This window comes from Ranitomeya imitator, chromosome 2, assembly GCF_032444005.1.
Source record: "Ranitomeya imitator isolate aRanImi1 chromosome 2, aRanImi1.pri, whole genome shotgun sequence".
In the NCBI taxonomy this organism is placed as follows: domain Eukaryota; kingdom Metazoa; phylum Chordata; class Amphibia; order Anura; family Dendrobatidae; genus Ranitomeya; species Ranitomeya imitator.
The window spans coordinates 270061227-270070214 of NC_091283.1; positions in this window are offsets into that span (position 1 = coordinate 270061227).

An 8988-nucleotide genomic window follows, 5' to 3' on the forward strand; every position below is an offset into this window, starting at 1 on the left:
CTGCCCTCCCGCACCCAAGGCAAGGACAGAGCGCCGGCTGCCCTCCTGCACCCAAGGCAAGGACAGAGCGCCGGCTGCCCCCCCGCGCCCAAGGGATGGACAGAGCACCAGATGCCCTCCCGCGCCTAAGGCAAGGACAGAGCGCCGGATGCCCTCTCGCGCCCAAGGCAAGGACAGAATGCCGGATGCCCTCCCGCGCCCAAGGCAAGGACAGAGCGCTGGCGGGCCTCCCGCGCCCAAGGCAAGGACAGAGCGCCGGCGGGCCTCCCGCGCCCAAGGCAAGGACAGAGCGCCGGCGGGCCTCCCGCACCCAAGGCAAGGACAGAGCGCCGGCACGCCTCCCGTGCCCATGGCAAGGAAAGAGTGCCGGCGGGCTCTACCGGAGTGTTCAGTTTAGTTAATATTTGAGTTGTATGAAACCGGTCTTATACAGAAAACTTTAAAAAAAAACAAAACCTTTTGATACACAGAACAGGAATGAGTTAGATCCATTCTAAGAAATTACCATATGTTAGGAATAATAGAGGAATTTGATCTGACCGATACGATAGATGCAGTCTCATATTTTGAGTAGTCGCACACATCAATAAATAAAAAGCTGTTTTTAAATGTCACAGTTTAAAGCTGGGGCCGTGCAGACAAGTGGTTCTGCAGCTCCTGGAAATGGAACAGAACAGTCTGTAGGAGACTGATAGTGGAGAAGAAGCGGAGGAGAAGTAAAGAGCTGGAAGGGAGCTGCGACTGAGCTCCCTCCACGCTGAAGGGCAGAATACCGGAGGCAGGAATTCCGAGGTTGTGGGGGTAACTGTATGCCCCACCTATAAAAAGGCTCTAGTTGCCTGCCATGTGGGTAGTGTCCTACTAAAAGGAGACAGAGAGAAAGTGAGGACCTTGTGTGAGGCCTATGGCAGCAAGGGACTACAACATAGCGCATCGAGGAAGGCTTCCAACCCTACCTGGCTAGGGGAATTCCCGAATCGCTTCCAAGCTGGCCAGACCTCACCATCACCTGAGCTCCGCACCCTGGACTGTGGCTGATTACTACAATAAAAGGTAAAGGGACTGCAACCTTGTGTCCTCTGATTCTTTCTGGCACCACACCATCTTTGTCTTCTACACCGGGAACCCTGGGGATCCGGCTTCACTTCTGGGAAGCCATACTATCCCTGCTGCTGCACCATCATTCCCCAGTGGACCCCTTTAAGCAGCGTCGGTCATCCCTGACCGAATACCACAGGTGGCGTCACGAACACTACTACCATAGACTTTACTTCCATAAACTGTGTCCCCTTATATTGGACGCCCAGGGCCACAGACCGGGTCACAGCCACCGTGACACATCCCTTTCAGGACCTTCCCAGTTCTGAGTACCCTAAGGCTCTAGCAGGCGCCCCACTTCTCACTTTCCCTCTGTCTTCCTTCTCTGCATTTCCCTCTTTTCTTTATCTCTGTTCTTCCTTTCTTCCCTCTTTTCTTCCTTCTCTGTATTTTCCCTCCTTTCTTTATCTCTGCTCTTCCTTTCGTCCGTCTTTTCTTCCCTCCTTCCTTCTCTGTATTTTCCCTCCTTTCTTCATCTCTCCAGCATTCTGTGACATTATTTCTTCTGTTTCTCAGGACCCCACAGGGCTGAGTCTCTGCGATGTTCTGCGGTCGTCATGGAGGGGTCACCGTCAGCCCCCAAACTGTCATCTCTTCTTATTGTCTTCAGCTCAGACAATCTCCAGGAATCAGCCTGAACATTGGAGGAAACCGAGAGGCAGAGAAGAGTCATTCACAGCTGATTATTACATGTCCTGGTCACACATGTGAGAGATGACATTAGCTTCATGTGTTCTCAGCCATAAACATCGGTGCATTACCGAAACGGGGGAGAAACTACAAATACAGAGGAATTCACTAGACTCAACTGTGATGTATATACAGTGATATCACCGCTCTATATCCTGGTGATCTGGGTCTAGTACTGATCACTATAGTGACCTCTCACCAGTGATGTATATACAGTGATATCACCGCTCTATATCCTGGTGATCTGGGTGTAGTACTGATCACTATAGTGACCTCTCACCAGTGATGTATATACAGTGAAATCACCACTCTATATCCTGGTGATCTGGGTGTAGTACTGATCACTATAGTGACCTCTCATCAGTGATGTATATACAGTGATATCACCGCTCTATATCCTGGTGATCTGGGTGTAGTACTGATCACTATAGTAACTTCCCACTTGCCATGTAAGCTATGCCCACTTGCCCTGTAGCGGTGGCAAGTGGGGTTCATATTTGTGGGGTTTATGTCACCTTTGTATTGTCTGGTGACATTAAGCCCAAAGATTAGTTATGGCACTTCCCTTTACTATCCTCCTCCCCATCTCTATCCTCCTCCTACTCCATGTCCTCCTCCCCATTCCTATCCTCTTCTCCATCCCTATACTTTTACCTTTCTTTGTCCTCCCTTTCCCATACTTTTCCCTGTCACTATCCTCCTCCCTGTCACTATCCTCCTCCCTGTCACTATCCTCCTCCCTGTTATTATCCTCCTCCCTGTCCCTACCTTCCTCCCAGTCCCTATCCTCTTCCCCATTCCTTTCCTCCTCCTGCCCCTATCCTCCTCCCTGTCCCTATCTTCCCCATCCCTATCTTCTTCCCCATCCATGTCCTCCTCCCAGTCCCTATCCTCCCCTTCCCTATCTTCTTCGTCTTTATCCTCTTTCCTGTCCTTATCCTCCTTCCCATTCCTATCCTCCTCCCTGGCCCTATTCTCCCCATCCCTATCCTCCTCCCTATCCTCTTCCCAGTCTCTGTTATCCCTGTCTATATCACCCTCCCTGTCCCTATCCTCTTTCCCATTCCTTTGCTCCTCCTCGTCTAAATTCTCTTCCCCCTCCCTATCCTCCTGCTTGTCAGGAAAATATGAATTATTTTCCATTGTTCAGGGGGACACAACCAGAGTTGGCCTTCTACTCCTCCCACTATTGGTTTCTGTAGGACCAAATCCTACTCTCTCTCTGTGCATTAACACCCCCTCCCTTCAGGCAAATGGTCCATGTGGAATGTGAGTTTTTATTACCTGTCAGCCAGCAGAGCTGAATGCGTTTTTCCTCCCAAAGATCTCTTTTGTTATGATACGGTGGTTTAGGAGCAACATGGAACGAGCTCTGAAGGAAGTGGTAACTGTACTGACCGCAGTCCCTAAGCTCAACACAACACTAGAAGCAGCCGTGGAATGCTCCTAACTCTCCCTAGGCATCTCGTCACAGCCTAAGAGCTAACTACCCCTAAAGACAGAAGCAGGAAAACTATCTTGCCTCAGAGAAAATCCCCAAAGGATAGATTAGCCCCCCACAAATAATGACTGTGAGTGGAGAGGGAAAAGACATACACAGAATGAAACCAGGATGAGCACAGGAGGCCAGTCTAGCTTGATAGATAGGACAGGATGGAATACTGTGCGGTCAGTATAAAACACTGCAAAAATCCACGCAGAGTTTACTAAAAATCTCCACACCTGACTAAAGGTGTGGAGGGTAAATCTGCTTCCCAGAGCTTCCAGCAAGACAGAATTAATTCATACTGATAACGCTGGACAAACACAGAATGGATAAGTCCACAAACTGTGAACAGAAAATAGCAAGCAAAAACTTAGCTTTGCGGAACTGGTCAGGAAAACAGGGAACTCCAAAGAGATGTGAATCCAACCAGGAACATTTACAAATGGCACTGGCTGAAGGACAGAACCAGGCATAAATAGTCGAGCAGAAAAGACGATCAGTGGAAGCAGCTGAAGACAGCTAACTCCAAGGAGCAGCCATACCACTTGAAACCACAAGAGGGAGCCCAAGAGCAGAACTCACAAAAGTGCCACTTACAAGCACCGGAGGGAGCCCAAGAGCGGAATTCACAACACTCTTTGTCTTAAAAGCAAAATGCTCAAAGTCAAATTCAATAAGACACATTAATCCCAGAAACATGAAAAATAGAATTCCAGGATCTGTTCATTTGGGGTTTGTCGCCCTCGTATGCCAACCTTTTTCTTGGATGGTGGGAGGAGACAACCGTGAATAAACATCAAGCCTTTGAGTCACATGTTTTGATCTGGCAACGGTATATTGACGATGTCTTTTTCATCTGGACTGGCTCTCTGGAATACTGTAAACAGTTTATTGAAGATCTCAACTGTAATCTACTCAATATTAAACTTACCTCTACCATTTCAGATTCCTCGATTGAGTTTCTGGATGTCAGATTATCCATCGAACAAGCAGGTATTGTCTGTACTCTGTTTCGCAAAGGCACCGCGACAAACAGTCTCCTCCACTTCTCCAGTTTCCACCCTCACCATCTTAAAAGTGGCATACCAAAAGGCCAGTTCCTCCGGCTTAGAAGAAACTGCAGCAAAGATACTGAATTCTTACAACAATCTAAGAACCTTTCTGATCGCTTTAAGAAAAGGGGCTACCCCCAGAAAACCATTTCAGTGGCTTTCCAGAATGCACTCCGACAGGAAAAGACAAGATCTTTTCACAAAAAAGGTACGTGACGCTCCCCGTCCCCTCCCACTGGTCACCACTTTCAGCAATCAGTGGTCGGACATTCGGCAAGTATTAGACCGCAATTGGGGTATTCTGATGAGCGATAAGAGAACCATCCCGTTTGGTAGCCAGGAGGGCTAAAAATTTGAGAGACAACCTATGCCATAGCCACTACCAACGCCCAATAACAAGATTAAATCGTGGCAGTCAAATTTTTGGTTCATATCCGTGTGGAAACTGCAACATCTGTCAGTATATGATTGCTCAAGACGGATCTTCTATCTCAACTCTCTCTTTTCAGATCCGGATGAGGGAATTCTTCAACTGCAAATCAAGTAACTTGGTGTACGCCATTTTATGTGACTGTCCAATGGTCTATGTTGGTCAGACCACCCGGGAAATAAGGAGAAGGATGCAACAACATCTTTCGAATATCTCGACAGCCCGGAAGGACCGAGAAAAAAACAAAACTTTAACATCTGTTGCAATGCATTTCTTGGATGAGCACCAGGGCAGACTATCCAGCTTCAGAGTTGGTGGGGTTGTTTGTGCTGCGCACACACAGATATTTGTATACATCTGCATTTATACTTGTCTTATTATGGCGTTGAGACCATTTCGTAGTCCCTCCTTCTCTTTCAGGTGCACTCACACAAATTTAGAGGATATATCTTTATAGGCAAATTCAACCTACTTAGGTGATATGGTCATAATTTTGTATCCATCAGCAATACTATTGGTCGTTCTATTCAACTAGTTAGTTTTACAGAGATTGATTTTTGGAAATAACAGTTTATTTTTATGTTATCTGATAGATTCTATCATGGGATAAGCCCTATCTCAGGCAGATTTGTGAGCCTACCCTTTAATCTGTCTTACTATAAGGATCATTTCTTTATGTTATAGGGAGGTGGTCCTGTGTGAGGTGACATATTGACACAGCCCCTTTATTTCAGTCCTTTCTATTTTCAGTTATTTCTACTTTTATTATACGCTTGCCTGTTTATATATATTTTTACCTCAAGTTATTTCCATCAGGGCTTCTGCTCTGTACAGTTTATATACATATATAATTAAACTAACCTTTCTTTTTATGGTAATTTGGGTGCATTTTTCCTTTAAGATTCACATCCCTCTGTTAGATCTATTTTCATATAGATGTTGGTTTTCCATTTTAAGACGTGTCTTTGGCACTTTTTGTCTTATCCATGGTTTTTGGTCTCTTGCCCTCAATAATTTATCGATTTTGTGTTACTAATACATTGTGTGTGTGGGTGTGTGTGAGGGGGAAGAGTCGGGGGGCCTGTAGTAATGTGTCGATCTACATCCATGTGCTGGTGTCTCTCCAAGTTGTCCGTGCGCGTCATAAAAGCTTTAGGCACTTATATATGTGCAGCTTCTATCAGTGTCCATCTGCGCTTGCGCTGTCTACCGCAAGCGTTTTTTTCTTGTATACCACTGTGCACGGGTTTCATTCATGAGCTAGTGCTTTTGGAGCATGCGCTCTTCTGTTCTATCTTGTTAACCCGCCATTATCGGCGCATAATCTATCATTAACTTTAAGAATTTTTGTGTGCTGTTCTATTGATAGGTTAGGTGTAATGTTTACGGCGCCGCAGTATTTATATTATTATATTATTTGGGTGGCTTGCAAGTCGTTTTTGCGCATCACACAAGCCTCTTCGCATTGATCCACATACAGCTTTCATTGGCAGCCGCTACCGCTCTTTCTGCGCATGCGCTGGTCATCATCAGCGGTCTATTGCAATACACCCGGGTGCACTTGTTTTACTTCCGGGTCAATGCCTATTGAGCATGCGCTCTTCTACTTCGGTCGTCCATCTTAGTATACCCGGTGTTCCATCTCTACACCTTGTGGATGTGGCATCGTCAGGGTAACAGACATGTTACTCGCGTCTCCAGCTGTTCGCGATCAGACCACTTAGGTATGGTTTATATAGAAAAGCAGGTTTTGGAGTCCTCCATTATCATTTCTACCCCTGATGAAGCCACTGTTGTGGCGACATGCGTTGGGTCTCTGACCCTCCCTGGACCTCCATTTTTTGGTTTGCATATATCTTTGGCAGGCTCAAATGCTTTATTCTCCTATTATGGCGGTTTTCTCATTCTACTAATCTTTTTGTAGCTATAAGGTTGCTTTTGGCGAACAGGTTAAAACTTATGCACCATTTAGGGGAATCCGGCTGGTCATCTGTCCTCTGGTATTTTACCAGGTATGGTATTTGTCTGACTATATTATCTTGTTTTATATATGCCATTTTTGTTCTCATGACTATTGCATGACCTTTCATGTTCCCCTGGTCACTATTATCCTATGCTTGTAGGTTTATGTGTTGTCTTGCCAAAAAGGGTTATTATTATTTTTATCAACTGGCCTATACTGATTGCATCTTCCTGTTTTGCAGCTCACAGTTGTCCACCACATTAGGTCTGCATTGTATTGTATTGTTTTTGTTATATTGCAATATTATCAACATTTTTGGTCCAGTCCTAAGCCTATGTGCACACGTTCAGGATTTCTTGCAGAAAATTCCTGAGAATTCCGGACATTTTCTGCAAGAAATCCGCAAGAAAACCGCATGCGTTTTTGCCGCGGTTTTGCCGTGTTTTTGCCGCGTTTTTTTCCGGACACTTCCCAATGCATTTTGGAGTGGGAAATCCGCAAAAAAAACGCAAAAAGATAGAGCATGTCCGGATTTTGTGCGGTATGCGTTTTTTTGGCGGAAAAAAACGCATCATGTGCACAAAACATGCGGAATTCATTCTAAATGATGGGATGCTTATTGTATGCGGTTTTTTTGTGGTTTCATAGCGTTTTTATCGGGAAAAACCGCGAAAAAACCGCAACATGTGAACACAGCCTAAGGGGGGTCTACCTCTTTATGGGGTTTGTGTGTTATTGTTTCTAAATGTTTTTATAGGATATTTTTCTTGTGTGTGTGTTTTGGACTCTAATAAATAAACTTTCAAAGATTTGTAGATATTTGTACATGGATATTTGGGTGTTCCCCAGTTTAGGTATGTTTTTTTTTTCCTTTTCGCTTGCATTCATTTTGTGGCATACCTCGGGTTGAGCCCCCTTAACCTCTAAATTATTGTGGCTGGTGCCCTCCACTTTCTGCTTATTTTGGGGGTTTGTCCAGATAATATAAATATGCCATATTGAGTATACTTCTAGAAGGTTCTATGGCTTTACAGACACACACTGTGGGCTTTTTGACCCCTTCCCAGCTCCTTCTCACTACACACTCTGTGCAAGGTAATACTAGTGTGCTAGCAGCCCCCCATTGAGTAGTTTTAGTTTATGGCCCTAAGCTGGCTGAAGGCAGTTGTGGAAACGTGCTCTTTTGTTCATTTAAAAAATTAATAGTAGGGCATCACTTGACCCCAATCAGTGATAGAGATATAAAAGTGACATATTCTGAATGTCCACCGATAGATCTATAACCCAGTGAAATCTCTACTGTACGATCCAAACCCAACTAAATCCAAGGAATGGATTTCTCTGTAAGCAGGTCATGTATCCAATTTGTGTTTATACTGAAATGAACCCCCATGTAATGCTGAGCATAATGATAATTTTGTCTGTCTTCTACGAGGTTCACCCTAATAGATATGGGTAATAGAGTATTTCATAACTGTTCAGAAATGGGAGTTCCCCAACCACCCAGTGAGGGCAGCACAGTGGGAGTGCCTTAAGTTTGAGCACAAGTATGAGACACAGAGGCGGGACTAGAGCCCTCCCTCTTCCTCTGTCTCTATTGGGCTGGGAAGTTACCTAGCAGATACTGCGTCACGATAATGGGAACATGCCATGTTTGAGTATCACCCTAAAAGTTCCATTGCTTCCAGACACATAGGCTGTGGGCCTTTCCGATCCCCCTCTTCCCACTCTGCCTGTGTGTGTGTGAATCCAAAACCCCTCATTTCACCCCTCCCTCAAGAATTTAGCAGGAAGGAGATGGCAGCGAAGGCGAAGGACCAGCCGTACTTGTAGCCGAAGACGGAGTCCGTGTCCCGCGGCCGATTCAGGAGCTTATTGTTAATGCTGGAAATGTAGAGAACCAGCCCGACCACCAGAGAGAGACCTGCGGGATGAGAGCATCCCGTGAGTCAACACTGTATATAGTAAGAGACCTGCGGGGCGAGAGCGGCCCATGAGTCATCACTGAATACAGAAAGAGACCTGTGGGGTGAGAGCGTCCCGTGAGTCATCCCGGTATACAGAGAGAGAACTGCGGGGCAAGAGTGGCCCGTGAGTCATCACTGTATAGAGAGAGAGACCTGAGAGGCAAGAGTGGCCCATGAGTCATCACTGTATACAGAGAGAGACCTGTGGGGAAAGAGCGGCCCATGAGTCATCACTGTATACAGAGAGAGACCTGCGGGGTGAGAGCATCCCATGAGTTATCACTGTACAAAGAGAGAGACCT